Source organism: Scyliorhinus torazame, chromosome 2 (assembly GCF_047496885.1).
Source record: "Scyliorhinus torazame isolate Kashiwa2021f chromosome 2, sScyTor2.1, whole genome shotgun sequence".
NCBI classification, from domain to species: domain Eukaryota; kingdom Metazoa; phylum Chordata; class Chondrichthyes; order Carcharhiniformes; family Scyliorhinidae; genus Scyliorhinus; species Scyliorhinus torazame.
In genome coordinates, this window is record NC_092708.1 from 330,519,553 (window position 1) to 330,536,404 (window position 16,852).

The 16,852-nt window shown below is 44.7% G+C and overlaps 1 protein-coding gene across 3 annotated transcripts in view; it reads left to right on the plus strand.

Moving 5' to 3' along the window:
• The window catches only part of LOC140401751 (SERTA domain-containing protein 2-like), a 147,801-nt gene that overhangs the window by 81,013 nt on the left and 49,936 nt on the right, over window positions 1-16,852 (plus strand). Inside the window, exon 2 of one of the 3 annotated variants that reach the window (XM_072489817.1) lies at window positions 4,445-4,551. The exons of the other annotated variants lie outside the window; for them this stretch is intronic. The gene's annotated coding sequence lies outside the window, so the exon portion shown is untranslated. The remainder of the gene's footprint in view (window positions 1-4,444; window positions 4,552-16,852) is intronic. 3 annotated transcript variants of the gene reach the window in all.

A 16,852-nucleotide genomic window follows, 5' to 3' on the forward strand; every position in this document is an offset into this window, starting at 1 on the left:
GCTGCCAATTTCTTCCTTAATTCTAAATTCTCTTTTTCAACTTCGCTTACATCGACTTTACTCATCCGATGTATGCCCTCAACTTCTTTGCGGAGCGTCTTGACAACCTCCTCTGTGCCTCGCAATTGTGCCAAACAGGACACGATTGCCATCGGCTTGCGAGCTTTTCCCAAGCTCTTTTTGTGTATCTCGCTCAGGTTCTCCCACCAAGTATGTCCTATACTCCCGGGACCTGATTCCTCGTTATCGCAGAAATCATTCCACAGGGGGCATCCTTTCCCCTTGAGATATTTCCGGATTTCCTCCTCCCAAATGGGACACTGTCCCACTCTACTGCTGCTGGTCGCTGCGACCGCAAATTCCTCAGGGTTCATGAGGTGCTGCATTGCCTGCATTGCCATCTTTCCGATCCGACTGCTTCTTCTAAATTTGGAACAGGGGGCTAAGGCGGTGTTGTAAATGCGGGTACGGCTTTTGCTACTTTCCGAAAATACAGACTTCCGACAGTTTTGACGCAACAAAAATCTATCAGTTTTACCTTATAGCCCTGTTAGTTGCGCATGCATACACACACTTCCGAATTATGGGTATTGATCAGAACTGCTTGAACACTTGTGGTTTTCTGTTTCCAATTGGGTTTCTAATTCAAATTTCTTGGGTTCTCCCGGAGTGGTTTTCCACTTCTAGATCAGGTCCCGTCAGGATGTTGCCAAAATGTTGCTTCTTTTAGCCTTAGTTTAATTGCTCTTGTTCTTTCACCTTTGCTCTTGAGTCGCCAGGTATCTTTCTGATACCACCACGTGGTTCAAGTCCGCGTAATGATCAATAATCCAACACACCGCTTAGTAAGAGTTAAATCAACGCACATTTATTATATACAGCAATCAATACTGATACATTAATTCTACTTCTAAGCTACTTCAATTAACAGGCCAATACTTAACTTTGGAAATGGCCCACCAGGTTAGGGAAACGAATGGCCTTTCGTATGGGTTCTGAGCCTGCGGGATTCAAAGCTGGTACAGGTCGATAGTCAGGAGTGTCTATCTCGTAGCGAGCGTTGGAGTAAGACTTGCGTTTCTTGCGGCTGTTGTAGAGGGTCAGCAGAAGGGTCTCGAAGGGTGCGGAGAGAAGAAGAAGGGTCGATTTGAACTTGGCCCCTATTATAGTCCCCAGGGGCTTCCCGCCTCTCGGGGCGGACCTTGTACCTGGTTCCAAGTGATTGGATTTGGTCCCAATCACTTGGTTCGATATTCTCCAATGCTGGAGCGATTCCTTGATCGATGGGCGGTTTCGAGGTGGTCATTCACCTCTCTTTGTGTAAGCTCCGCTGGCGCCGAAAAGTCTGGGTTGGCTTTGTGTGTCTAATTTGTAGCGTATTGTTCCCGGGGATTGCTAATTAGTATTCAGATGGCTGGTGTGTTGTTGTGTTGATGGCTGCAGGTATCGATTCTGTCTGGCCTCCCCAGAGGCGAATACACAGTTTTGCCTGCAGCTGCCTGTTTGAGTCGTGTTGGCTGATTTTCCCATCAGCCTCTTCCGTTTGCCATTTTAAATCGGGGTTTGGCCATTCTAATCGGGAGTTAGCCATTTTAACCGGCTACGCACCTATCCTGTTTTCTTCACGGTGCTCGATTCTCCGCTGCATTGGGAACCCTGCTATCGGCGGTGGAGAATCCAGCCCAATATTTAAAACAAAAGCAAATTGTGCAATGACATGAAACTGATGGCAGAACTGTACACTGAAGTTATTAGCTTTAAAATGTTTATTACAAAATAGCGATTAAAATATATTTCCAGTCCTTAATGTCCGGTCCTTACCCGAACAGGTGCTGGAATGTGGCGACCAGGGGCTTCTCACAGTAACTTCATTGCAGTGTTCACGGAAGCTGACTTGTGACAATAAAAATTATTATTATAATGTCCAAAGATAAATTCTAGTATTTACAGAACATTTCTAATCAAATGTATGAAGATATCATTGCCCTGCAAGGAAGCAAATCAATTCAAATAACTATTGCATGCAACAGGTCACCCCTTCACCCCATTACTCACATGGGTTGCAGATAGAACCATGCTTACCTGCTTAAATTACATAAGATCGCACACTAGTATCTCTTGTAAATGGCTTTCAGTTTAGTATCTTGTGTTTGTTCCTCCACATTCAGACAGTATTTTTGGGCAACTTTATTAAAGTCAGATTTTCAGTAAGCGATTAAATCTGAACTGATCTACTTTATTTATCAAAAAACTATAAATGTGCTGGGAAAATATAATAATTCAGTTTAGCTTGTTAAATGACAACTCTGCAGTCAGCCATTTATCTACTTGGTACCTTCAGATTGCAAAATAACTCTGGGATCAAGTATTATTTAAAGTACCAGTGAGATTCTGAAATGCAACGGTTACTGAACAGAAGAAACCTTGATTTAATACAATGTGCTAATCTACTCCCCGCCATAAGTGCATTCTAAAATAAGAGCATCACAGAGAACCAAACCAAAAAAAGGACTTTGGGACTCCTCTGTCCAATGACTATGCACAATATATGTTATCAACTCAATGTCCAGCACAAACACTGCATGATTCTCAAAAATAATCACACAAGTGTTAAATACGTATTCATCTGCATTATTAGACCCCGGTTTGCTGTTTTCCACTGGAGATAATCCCTCCATCTTTTGCCACCAGCACAGGAACAACGACAAATCTAATAAATCGAAAATAGCAGGCAGGAAGTGAAGTTTTGTGATGTGTGGCCAATGTGTGGTGCACACCAATATTTGACCACATGGTTGCAAAGTGAAACTTATACACCTTCTAACTCTGCTTAGTATATTTCCACGTGCCAGCCGTTTACATACACCTGCTTGGTGACTTGACTCCTATAATCTGTGGAGAAGCACAGTATAAGTATGGAGACGACAATAACTGTGGTACTCCTAAAAAAAGATAGCTGAAGCATTCATTGTGTTTGGCCAATAAACTCTGCCCAGTACATATTGCATGTTAGATTGTTGTCTGTTGATCCAGTCAGATTTGTCCCATGAGGGAAGTATAAGAGATAGCATTGTTATGCAGCATGGCATATTGGGATAGTGTGGCTGTCAAAATGATAGTTCAACTTTCTAAAATGTAGTAGAATCATAGAATGTTATAGCACAGACGGAGGCCATTCGGTCCATCATGTCTGTGCCGGATGTCTGCATGAGTAATGCATCTACTGCCACTCCCCTGCCTTTTCCCCGTAGCTCTACAAATTATTCCATTTCAGATAATGATTCAAGACTTTTTTTGAAAGCCACAATTAAAACTGACTTCATGACACTCTCAGGCAGTACACACAGATTCTAATTACTTATTTTGTAAAGAAGTTTCACCATTTTGCTGAATCTTTTTTACAACCTCGCTAATGCCTTCACATCCTTTCTTTAGTGTGCTGCCAGAACTGCACACAATACTTCAGTTGAGGCTGAACGAGAGTTTTATGCAGGTTTATCATAACTTTCTTGCTTTTGTACCTTTGTGCCCCTATTTATAAAGCCTACGATGCTACATGGTTTATTAACTGCTCCCTCAACCTGCCCTGTTACCTTCAGTGATTCGTGCACATATACTCTCGGGTCCCTCTGCTCCTGCACCCCCTCTAGAATGGTACCCTTTATTTTATATCACCTCTCCCATTTCTTCCTATCAAATGAAACACTTCACAATTCTCTGCATTACATTTGCCACTTGTCTGCTCGTTCCACAAACTTGTCTACGACCTTTTTGAAGTTTCTCACTATCCTCCTCAGTTCTCAAAACTCTCCTCATAGTTCTCAATACTTCCAAGTTTTGTGTCATCCACAAATTTTGCAATTGTGCCCTGTACACAAAGGTCTAGGTCATTAATGTATCACAGGAAGAGCAGTGGTCCTAACACCGAGGAGCTGTACCCCAGTCTGGAAAATAACAATTTAGAACTACTGTTTCCTGTCACTCAACCAATTTTGTATACACTTACAAATCTGTTGAGTGGCACTTTAGCAAATGCCTTTTGGAAGTCCTGTATACCACATTAACCTCATTGACTGACTCTGTCTGTTCCTTCATCAAAAAACTCAAACAAATTAGTTTCTCTTAAATAATTTGCCCAGGTGACTGTACTTTTGTCCTGAATTATCATTGTTAAAAGCTTCCCCACCACTCTGGTTGAACCGACCTGCCTGTGTTTGCGGTGCTTATCCTTACACCCTTCTTTGAACAGTGACGCAATGTTGGCAATTCTCCAGGCTTCGGGCACCACCACTAGTATCTAAGGAGGTTTAGAAAATTATGGCCATTGCCTCTACAATTTCCACCCTTGCTTCCTCCGTAACATTGGATGCATGTCCTCATGACTAATCAACTTTATGTATCACGAGCCAATCTAATACCTCTTTATGAACTTTTATCTTGTCAGGTGTCATAACAATCAACTGTTTCGCCAAGAGTTGGGCAGCATAATCTTACTTGGTAAAGATAGATGCAAAGTACTCATTTAATAGCTCAGCCGTGACCTCTGCCTCCGTGAGTAAATCCCCTTTTAGGTCCCTAATTGGTCCTACTCCTCCTTTTAAAACCATTCTACTACTTATGTGTGTATATATAGAAGACTTTTGAATTCCCTTTCATGTTGGCTGCCAGTCTCTTCTCATACTCTCTTTGCTTCTCTTATTTGTGTTTTTGATTTCCCCTTTGAATGCTCTATATTGAAACTGATTTTTAATTGTAATATCCTCCTGACATCTGTCACATGCACCTTTTCTTTTGCCTCATCTTGCTATCTGTGTACAGAATGTATACATAACTCCTTCCATAAAAATCTTTCTCTTAGGCCTACAAGGGTGTGTGGCACTGCTAGATTAGTTTATGAATAAAGAAATCGATCAAGGAGATAAATGTAGGTTAACATCTTTAGAATAGTGACTACAATATGATGAGCTTTAAGATCTGACTGTAAGGGGAAAATATCCATAGAAACTTAGAACACAAAATTATAATTGAAAAAAGGGTTTATGGGGATGAAAGAATAGTAATTAAAAACCTAAAGGAGAACATGAGCAAATACGTGATCAAGAGTGGGATATGAAAACCTAAGAGGGATTATGAGCAAAATGTTCAAGAAACATCAAAAGAACCAGACTGACATATGTTTATCAGTAGAAAGAGAATTGCTAGCTGATATGGGATTCCTGAGAGGAGGGTATTGTCTCTGTGTAAATGATTATTAAAAACTGGTGCAGGTATTTAATAAATACTTCACGCCAGTTTTTAACAGAGAAGCATGTCGGCGAGGCCATGAATCCTGAAGTGGTTGAGAGCGAGGTTGGTGATGTTATTATATGCAACAGGAAGAAAAAGAATTGGTTAAGCTAAAGAGCGACAAAGCACCGGGGGTTGATATGATCCTGCCGTGGTGAAGTGAGGAACTTTCAGCGGCCATAGAACTTTAATTTCAAATGTTATAGTTAAACATTTGATCTATCTGATCTAAAAAGTATAATTGAATACAGTATCAAATGAAATGTGCATTGAATGAACCTTTTTTTCTACAAATGTACTGGGCGTTGAGTTAGAAAGGACTGGAGGAGTAAATGATTTCTACTCGTGTGCGTCAAACTTTGGTTCATCAGATTCTGAATGAATCTGCTCCTGCAGGTCTGACACAAGGAATTCTCATAAAATGCTAAATACTATGGATCTGCATTCTTTCAGACAAGACATGATTTGATGAACTAAGATTAAAAAATAAAACTGATGAGCGATGCACCTATTGTGTGTATTTTCAAAAAGGTGTGTTTGAATGACAAACCAGATGAAAAATAAGTCTTAGAAATCTTCGAGTTTACACTTCCTTTTCATTTTGCCAGCTATCTAGCATTTAAATTCTCAGTAATTAAGTTGCACTGTGACAATTTAGTTATCTTGTTCCCTGAATTCTCGCTGAGTGATGTGTGGGGTAGGGATCAGGGTTTCACTATTAAACTGATATTCAAGTTCAAGAATTTTATCAGCAATTCTTTGGAGATGAACGTTGAAACATCTTGGGGTAAAAAAACCCACATTAGAATCTTATAACACTACTCAATTGTATACTCCGACCTTTTTCTGTTTCAGCGCTATGCATTTTTCATCTGTGGTTTCAACTTTGTTGACACCCCCAATCTTTGGGAAGTATTATTGCAAATGGTATATTACTGAAGGAGATGTTTATTTATTTACCTGTTTAAGAGAAAGAAGGGGCATCATTAAACAATAGCAGAGGTATTGGGAGTGCAGTGAAAATGACACGGTCGATAGACTGTCTCCAGTGGTTGAAAGTTCTAGAACGAAGGGTCGTAGATGTAAGATTAGATGTAAGAGATTCAGAACAAAAAGCAGGAGAACGGGTTTTTACATAAAGGGTTATGAAACTATGGAATTGGTGATTGGATCAGAGATTAATGTCAACTTTTATGATTAGGTTATTTAGTTGGTTGAAGTACAGGTGGGAAGAAAAGGGATATGAGAACATCCACCTAGGATTAAAACTACCATTCATGAAGGTTGAACATCGACAAAGAACAGTTAGACCAAAGGTGTGTCTGTATCGTAATTCTGTGCAATACAGTTAACAAGAAAACACTAGCAAAGTATCCCTTTTGGAAGTGGCTTTTTGACATAATCGTCTCTTTGAATGGCCAAAGAAATATGAAAATATTGTTTGCGTATTGAAATGAAATGAAAATCGCTTATTGTCACAAGTAGGCTTCAAATGAAGTTACTGTGAAAAGCCCCTAGTCGCCACATTCCGGCACCTGTTCGGGGAGGCTGGTACGGGAATTGGACCGTGCTGCTGGCCTGCCTTGGTCTGCTTTCAAAGCCAGCTATTTAGCCCTGTGCTAAACCAGCGTATTCTACAAAATATGTGCTGCATCAGTCATTGAATCTAGTTTAAACTTTTTTATTTAAACAGCCACAGAAGAATTTGTAACTTGGTGACTAACATAATGATACTTGTAGATGAGTCATAATAGGCAGCTGTTTCACTTACTGATATAGACAGCAAAGTCTTTCAGCTTGTAACTCTCCTTTAATGGTAAAATAGTCCTAATGAGAAGGTTGGCTGGTGATTGGCCTGTCCCAAGCTAAAGTGCAGCCCACTCAAATGCAGCTTCCTACGTGGCTGAAGCTATCACTTATTTCCTGTCGTTGGCTTGCTTCTTTGTCAAGCTGTAGTCAGTGAGAGGCTGGCTGAGGTTCCTGCCCTAAGTGTGTAATCCGGGGGAGTCAGACTGCCAAACGCCTACTGCTTGCCACTGCATCACTGAGTCACGCTTAGCAATATTTTGTGCGAGGTGACTGAATTGTACCAACAAAATGTTAAAATAAAAGTACTTTAATGTTATGCACAGTGTGAAGTCTTTATACGGTGTCTAAATTTAACTGAAAATTTTAGCTGAAGAAAATTAAGCCTTTAAAATGTGGCATTCAAAGCTATATGTTAAAATCATGAGGGTGAAATACTGCATGTAAATAGTTCATAATTCATCCTGCTGCCCTTAACATTGTGGATCATTTATGCTCAAATTCTCACTGCTGTCTGGCGAGGTGAGGCTGTGTGTTCGTTCTAGTGGTTTGAGAACTATGGGAACATCTGGGAAACCACTGATGTATAACTTTTCTTTTAAAGGGGAAAGATGGGTATTCCTTTGGAATGGGAATTCATTTGATTTTTCAATGGTTGATTGTTATTTGAATCCCATGCAAAGCAACACCGATTAATTTGACTTTAGTGTTGTGCAGTTTGTGCTTGTAACAATTTTACAAGAGTAACGATTCTTCAAGTTCCCTCTGGCTCAACGAGTTTAGCCTGTAATAAATGATCTGCAGTGACATCGGTCCAATCAAAGACCTCTACTGAGGTGGATGTAGGAGTGTTCAGATTGACTTCTGCGCTCTGGATTAAGGGGAGAAAAATTGTCCAGTGTTCCTCCTTCTGATCAAGGTCGTATGTCTCTCTGGAAGCGGGTTGTGTGTTCTGGTGTCTGTTGAGGACAGTGACAGGCTTGGCTCTGATGTCCCCATGATAAAATGGTCAGCCTCAACTTTCATTTCAGACTCGCACAATAACAGACATAATGGCAAAGGCCACCTGATGTACATGAAACTCCGGCCTTGCAAAAATCAGTGCTTCGAGGAAAGCAGCACGGTAGCATTGTGGATAGCCCAATTGCTTCACAGCTCCAGGGTCCCAGGTTCGATTTCGGCTTGGGTCACTGTCTGTGTGGAGTCTGCACATCCTCCCCGTGTGTACGTGGGTTTCCTCCGGGTGCTCCGGTTTCCTCCCACAGTCCAAAGACGTGCAGGTTAGGTGGATTGGCCATGATAAATTGCCCTTAGTGTCCAAAATTTCCCTTAGTGGTGGGTGGGGTTACTGGGTTATGGGGATAGGGTGGAGGTGTTGACCTTGGGTAGGGTGCTCTTTCCAAGAGCCGGTGCAGACTCGATGGGCCGAATGGCCTCCTTCTGCACTGTAAATTCTATGAAAGATGAAAAAATTGGTGAGAAGAAGATGCATGTTAATATTGTGTGCTCAAATTGATTTGTGCCATTTGTGTCTGTGTTCACAGCAGTACCTTTTGGACTACAATAATTGTTTGGTCCACAGGTTGATAATCTTTGGCTTAATAAATATTGATTTTTTTTTAAAAAAGACAGGCAGATGAGCTTTACGTTTTTGTAATGTCAAATTTAGGAGTAGAGATGAAGTCAGAAACCTATTTGTAGAATTGTTCTTCTAGAACTTTCCTCAACATGGGTTGATACTCGGCAAACTTGATATATTTGTTGTGTGTTTGCATGCAACAGAATTGTAACTGGGTACCAAAAGCAGCTAAGCTGGTTAAGGTGACCGAGGGAGTATAAGGCTTCATTTTTATCTAAAGTTTAGTCTTTCTTTTATTTAGTTAATTAACTTAAAAGTTGCTGTTTGGTTTAGAAGAAGGTGAATTTTCAATCAGCTTTAAACAAAGCTTCTACTTGTAGGCACTTGCAGCTGGAGCTTGTTAATTAGTTAATTGGATTAGGCCAGTTTTCAGAGGCTAGATTCACAGTATAAAAGTGATCCCCGTCAGTGCAGACTTTGTTTGCACTGAGTGCTGAATTTGGTGCATTTGAGTGCTATAGTGAAAGTTTGGTGACTGAGGGATACTGAGTGCTGAATTTGGTGCATTTGAGTGCTATAGTAAGAGTTTGGTGACCGACGGAGTTAGGTGAGGAGGGAGTAAGGTGCTCCTTTCATTTTGTTTCTGACATTTCCGCAAAGAGCAAGAAGAGAGCCAGGAGTTTACAGAAAGTGTAGCTGACTGGGAGGAGCAGAGTCGGAGGGCGGCGATCTAGTTAGTCCACAGGGCAGCTATATTCTGTCGGGTAAGAGGGGATGGAGGTTAGGCCAGTTGCATGCTCCTCCTGTAGGATGTGGGTGGTGAGGGATACCACCGGTGTCCCCGCTGACTCTACCTGCGGGAAGTGCACCCAACTTCAGCTCCTCAAAGACCGTGTTAGGGAACTGGAGCTGAAGCTGGATGAACTTCGGATCATCCGGGAGGCAGAGGGGGTGATTGAGAAGAGTTACAGGGAGGTAACCACACCCAAGGTACAGGACAAGAATAGCTGGGTTACAGTCGGGGAAAAAAACAAACAGGCAGACAGTGCAGGGATCCCTCGTGGCCGTTCCCCTTCAAAACAAGTATACCGTTTTGGATGCTGTTGGGGGGGGGGTGACCTACCGGGGGAAGGCCCTAGCGGCCAGGTCTCTGGCACTGAGTCTGGCTCTGGGGCTCAGAAGGGAAGGGGGGAAGAATAGAAAAGCAATAGTTGTAGGAGATTCAATGGTTAGGGGAATAGATAGGAGATTCTGTGGTCGCGAGCGAGACTCCCGGAAGGTATGTTGCCTCCCGGGTGCCAGGGCCAGGGATGTCTCGGATCGTGCCTTCAGGATCCTTAAGGGGGAGGGGGAGCAGCCAGAAATCGTGGTGCACATAGGTACCAACGACCTAGGTAGGAAAAGGGGTGTGGAGGTAATAAACAAGTTTAGGGAGTTAGGCTGGAAGTTAAAAGCCAGGACAGACAGAGTTGTCATCTCTGGTTTGTTGCCGGTGCCACGTGATAGCGAGGCTAGGAATATGGAGAGAGTGCAGCTGAACACGTGGCTGCAGGAATGGTGTAGGAGGGAGGGCTTCAGGTATTTGGATAATTGGAGCGCATTCTGGGGAAGGTGGGACCTGTACAATCAGGACGGGTTGCATCTGAACCAGAGGGGCACCAATATCCTGGGAGGGAGGTTTTCTAGTACTCTTCGGGTGGGTTTAAACTAATTTGGCAGGGGAATGGGAACCGGATTTGTAGTCCAGCAACTAAGGTAGCCGATATTCAGGGCGCCAAAGTGTGTAATGAGGCAGTGGAGAAGGGAACACTGACAAAGGAGAGTACTTGCAGGCACGGAGATGGGCTGAAGTGTGTATACTTCAACGCAAGAAGCATCAGGAATAAGGTGGGTGAACTTAAGGCATGGATCGGTACTTGGGACTACGATGTGGTGGCCATCACGGAAACGTGGATAGAAGAGGGGCAGAAATGGTTGTTGGAGGTCCCTGGTTATAGATGTTTCAATAAGATTAGGGAGGCTGGTAAAAGAGGCGTGGGGGGGGGGGGGGGTGGCATTGTTTAGAGATAGTATAACAGCTGCAGAAAGGCAGTTTGAGGAGTATCACCCTACTGAGGTAGTATGGGTTGAAGTCAGAAATAGGAAAGGAGCAGTCACCTTGTTAGGATTTTTCTATAGGCCCCCCAATAGTAGCAGAGATGTGGAGGAACAGATTGGGAAACAGATTTTGGAAAGGTGCAGAAGTCGCAGGGTAGTAGTCATGGGTGACTTTAACTTCCCAAATATTGAGTGGAAACTCTTTAGATCAAATAGCTTGGATGGGGTGGTGTTTGTGCAGTGTGTCCAGGAGGCTTTTCTAACACAGTATGTAGATTGTCCCACCAGAGGAGGGGCAATATTGGATTTAGTACTTGGTAATGAACCAGGGCAAGTGATAGATTTGTTAGTGGGGGAGCATTTTGGAGATAGTGACCACAATTCTGTGACTTTTACTTTAGTAATGGAGAGGGATAGGTGCGTGCAACAGGGCAAGGTTTACAATTGGGGGAAGGGTAAATACTATGTTGTCAGACAAGAATTGAAGTGCATAAGTTGGGAACATAGGCTGGCAGGGAAGGACACAAGTGAAATGTGGAACTTTTTCAAGGAACAGGTACTACATGTCCTTGATATGTATGTCCCTGTCAGGCAGGGAAGAGATGGTCGAGTGAGGGAACCATGGTTGACAAGAGTGGTTGAATGTCTTGTTAAGAGGAAAAAGGAGACTTACGTAAGGCTGAGGAAACAAGGTTCAGACAGGGCATTGGAGGGATACAAGATAGCCAGGAGGGAACTGAAGAAAGGGATTAGGAGAGCTAAGAGAGGGCATGAACAATCTTTGGCGGGTAGGATCAAGGAAAACCCCAAGGCCTTTTACACATATGTGAGAAATATGAGAATGACTAGAGCGAGGGTAGGTCCGATCAAGGACAGTAGCGGGAGATTGTGTATTGAGTCTGAAGAGATAGGAGAGGTCTTGAACGAGTACTTTTCTTCTGTATTTACAAATGAGAGGGGCGATATTGTTGGAGAGGACAGTGTGAAACAGATTGGTAAGCTCAAGGAAATACTTGTTAGGAAGGAGGATGTGTTGGGCATTTTGAAAAACTTGAGGATAGACAAGTCCCCCGGGCCTGACGGGATATATCCAAGGATTCTATGGGAAGCAAGAGATGAAATTGCAGAGCCGTTGGCAATGATCTTTTCGTCCTCACTGTCAACAGGGGTGGTACCAGGGGATTGGAGAGTGGCAAATTTGCCCCTGTTCAAAAAAGGGACTAGGGATAACCCTGGGAATTACAGGCCAGTTAGTCTTACTTCGGTGGTAGGCAAAGTAATGGAAAGGGTACTGAAGGATAGGATTTCTGAGCATCTGGAAAGACACTGCTTGATTAGGGATAGTCAGCACGGATTTGTGAGGGGTAGGTCTTGTCTTACAAGTCTTATTGAATTCTTTGAGGAGATGACCAAGCATGTGGATGAAGGTAAAGCAGTGGATGTCGTGTACATGGATTTTAGTAAGGCATTTGATAAGGTTCCCCATGATCGGCTTCTGCAGAAAGTAAGGAGGCATGGGATAGTGGGAAATTTGGCCAGTTGGATAACGAACTGGCTAACCGATAGAAGTCAGAGAGTGGTGATGGATGGCAAAGATTCAGCTTGGATCCCAGTTACCAGTGGTGTACCGCAGGGTTCAGTTCTGGGTTCTCTGCTGTTTGTGATTTTCATTAATGACTTGGATGAGGGAGTTGAAGGGTGGGTCAGTAAATTTGCAGACGATACGAAGATTGGTGGAGTTGTGGATAGTAAGGAGGGCTGTTGTCGGCAGCAAAGAGACATAGATAGGATGCAGAGCTGGGCTGAGAAGTGGCAGATGGAGTTTAACCCTGAAAGGTGTGAGTTTGTCCATTTTGGAAGGACAAATATGAATGCGGAATACAGGGTTAACGGTAGAGTTCTTGGCAATGTGGAGGAGCAGAGAGATCTTGGGGTCTATGTTCATACATCTTTGAAAGTTGCCACTCAAGTGGATAGAGCTGTGAAGAAGGCCTATGGTGTGCTCGCGTTCATTAACAGAGTGATTGAATGGGGGTGTGTTTAAGGGTGAGGGGGTGTATTGAAAGGTACTTGGAACTCAATGATAATGGGGAGGTTCAGGTGGGAGTGGTCTGGGAGGCGCTGAAGGCAGTGGTTAGAGGGGAGCTGATATCTATTAGGGCACATAAAGGAAAGCAGGAGAGTAGGGAAAGGGAGCGGTTGTTGAAAGAACTTCTGAGGGTGGACAGACAATATGCGGAGGCACCGGAGGAGGGACTGTACAGGGAAAGGCAAAGGCTACGTGTAGAATTTGACTTGTTGACTACGGGTAATGCAGAGGCACAATGGAGGAAGGCACAGGGTGTACAGTATGAATATGGGGAGAAGGCGAGCAGGTTGCTGGCCCACCAACTGAGGAAAAGGGGAGCAGCGAGGGAGATAGGGGGGGTGAGAGATGAGGAGGGAGAGATGGAGCGGGGAGCGGAGAGAGTGAATGGAGTGTTCAAGGCATTTTATGAAAGATTATATGAAGCTCAGCCCCCGGGTGGGAAGGAGAGAATGATGTGCTTTCTGGATCAGCTGGAATTTCCTAAGGTGGAGGAGCAGGAGAGGGCGGGACTGGGAGCACAGATTGAGACGGAGGAAGTAGTGAAAGGGATTGGGAGCATGCAGGCGGGGAAGGCCCCTGGACCAGACGGATTCCCAGTTGAATTCTATAGGAAATATATGGACTTGCTGGCCCCGCTACTGATGAGAACCTTTAATGAGGCGAGGGAAAGGGGGCAGCTGCCCCCGACTATGTCAGAGGCAACGATATCGCTCCTCCTAAAGAAGGAAAAAGACCCGCTGCAATGCGGGTCCTATAGGCCCATTTCCCTCCTGAATGTGGACGCTAAGATTCTGGCCAAGGTAATGGCAACGAGGATAGAGGATTGTGTCCCGGGGGTGGTTCATGAGGACCAAACTGGGTTTGTGAAGGGGAGACAGCTGAATACAAATATACGGAGGCTGCTAGGGGTAATGATGATGCCCCCACCAGAGGGGGAAGCGGAGATAGTGGTGGCGATGGATACCGAGAAAACATTTGATAGAGTGGAGTGGGATTATTTGTGGGAGGTGCTGAGGAGATTTCGCTTTGGGGATGGGTATATCAGATGGGTACAGTTGCTGTATAGGGCCCCGATGGCGAGCATGGTCACGAATGGACGGGGGTCTGATTATTTTCGGCTCCATAGAGGGACGAGGCAGGGATGTCCTCTGTCCCCGTTATTGTTTGCACTGGCGATTGAGCACCTGGCCATAGCATTGAGGGGTTCCAGGAAGTGGAGGGGAGTACTCAGGGGAGGAGAAGAACACCGGGTATCTCTGTATGCGGATGATTTGTTGCTATATGTGGCGGACCCGGCGGAGGGGATGCCAGAGATAATGCGGATACTTGGGGAGTTTGGGGATTTTTCAGGGTATAAATTGATCATGGGGAAAAGTGAGTTGTTTGTGGTGCATCCAGGGGAGCAGAGCAGAGAAATAGACGATATACCGTTGAGGAAGGTAACAAGGGACTTCCGGTACTTGGGGATCCAGATAGCCAAGAATTGGGGTACATTACATAGGCTTAATTTAACGCGGTTGGTGGAACAGATGGAGGAGAACTTTAAGAGATTGGACATGGTGTCCCTGTCACTGGCAGGTAGGGTGCAGGCGGTTAAAATGGTGGTCCTCCCGAGATTCCTTTTTGTGTTTCAGTGCCTCCCGGTGGTGGTCACGAAGGCTTTTTCAAAAGAATCGAGAAGAGTATTATGAGTTTTGTGTGGGCCGGGAAGACCCCGAGAGTGAGGAGGGGATTTTTGCAGCGTAGTAGGGACAGGGGGGTGCTGGCATTACCGAGCCTAAGTGAGTACTACTGGGCCGCCAATATTTTAATGGTGTGTAAGTGGATGGGAGAAGGGGAGGGAGCGGCGTGGAAGAGATTGGAGAGGGCGTCCTGCAGGGGGACTAGCCTACAAGCTATGGTGACGGCACCGTTGCCGTTCTCACCGAAGAAATACACCACAAGCCCGGTGGTGGTGGCTACATTGAAAATTTGGGGGCAGTGGAGACGACATAGGGGAAAGACGGGTGCCTCGGTGCGGTCCCCGATAAGAAATAACCATGGGTTTGTTCCGGGGAGAATGGATGGGGGATTTGGAGCATGGCAAAGAGCAGGGGTAGCACAATTGCGAGATCTGTTCGTAGATGGGACGTTTGCGAGTCTGGGAGTGCTGACTGAAAAATATGGGTTGCTCCAAGGGAACGCATTTCGGTGTATGCAACTGAGGGCTTTTGCAAGGCAACAGGTGAGGGAATTCCCGCAGCTCCCGACGCAGGAGGTGCAGGATAGAGTGATCTCCGAGACATGGGTGGGGGATGGTAAGGTGTCGGACATATATAGGGAAATGAGGGACGAGGGGGAGATCATGGTAGATGAGCTGAAAGGGAAATGGGAAGAAGAGCTGGGGGAGGAGATTGAGGAGGGGCTGTGGGCTGATGCCATACGCAGGGTAAACTCATCGTCCTCGTGTGCCAGGCTAAGCCTGATACAATTTAAGGTGTTACACAGGGCGCATATGACTGGAGCACGGCTCAGTAAATTTTTGGGGGTAGAGGATAGGTGTGCGAGATGCTCGAGAAGCCCAGCGAATCACACCCACATGTTCTGGTCATACCCCGGCACTACAGGGGTTCTGGGTGGGGGTGGCAAAGGTGCTTTCGAAGGTGGTGGGGGTCCAGGTCGAACCAAGCTGGGGGTTGGCTATATTTGGGGTTGCAGAAGAGCCGGGAGTGCAGGAGGCGAGAGAGGCTGATGTTTTGGCCTTTGCGTCCCTAGTAGCCTGGCGCAGGATATTGTTCATGTGAAAGGAAGCCACACTCCCGGGTGTGGAGACCTGGATAAACGACATGGCAAGGTTTATAAAGTTAGAACGGATTAAGTTCGTATTAAGGGGTTCGGCTCAAGGGTTCACCAGGCGGTGGCAACCGTTCGTCGACTACCTCACAGAAAGATAGAGGGAATGGAAAAGAAGAAGACAACAGCGGCAACCGGGGGGGCGGGGGGGGGGGGGGGGGGGGGGGAGAGAGGAATCGGACGGACTCTCAGGGATGTTATTGTATATGTATAGGCATTTGTTATAGGTAATGTATATTGGACTGTTGGATTGTATCTTTGGAGAGTATCTATTTTTGACAAGGCAGTTGCCATTTAGTTTTGTTTTTGTTTCTGTTCATATATTATTTATTTATTTGTTTAAAACTGGCCACTGTTATTTATATTGCTTTATTGTTGTTTAAAAGAAACACTACGCACTTATATGTTTGGCCAAAAAATCTTGAATAAAATATATTTGTAAAAAAAAAACAGAGGGATTGAATTTAAGAGCAGTGAGGTGATGATGCAGCTGTACAAAACTTTGGTAAGGCCACATTTGGAGTACTGTGTACAGTTCTGGTCGCCTCATTTTAGGAAGGATGTGGAAGCTTTGGAAAAGGTGCAAAGGAGATTTACCAGGATGTTGCCTGGAATGGAGAGTAGGTCTTACGAGGAAAGGTTGAGGATGCTAGGCCTTTTCTCATTAGAATGGAGAAGGATGAGGGGCGACTTGATAGAGGTTTATAAGATGATCAGGGGAATAGATAGAGTAGACAGTCAGAGACTTTTTCCCCGGGTGGAACAAACCATTACAAGGGGACATAAATTTAAGGTGGAAGATATAGGAGGGATATCAGAGGTAGGTTCTTTACCCAGAGAGTAGTGGGGGCATGGAATGCACTGCCTGTGGAAGTAGTTGAGTCGGAAACATTAGGGACCTTCAAGCAGCTATTGGATAGGTACATGGATTACGGTAAAATGATATAGCGTAGATTTATTTGTTCTTAAGGGCAGCACGGTAGCATTGTGAATAGCACAATTGCTTCACAGCTCCAGGGTCCCAGGTTCGATTCCGGCTTGGATCACTGTCTGTGCGGAGTCTGCACATCCTCCCCGTGTCTGCGTGGGTTTCCTCCGGGTGCTCCGGTTTCCTCCCACAGTCCAAAGATGTGCAGGTTAGGTGGATTGGCCATGATAAATTG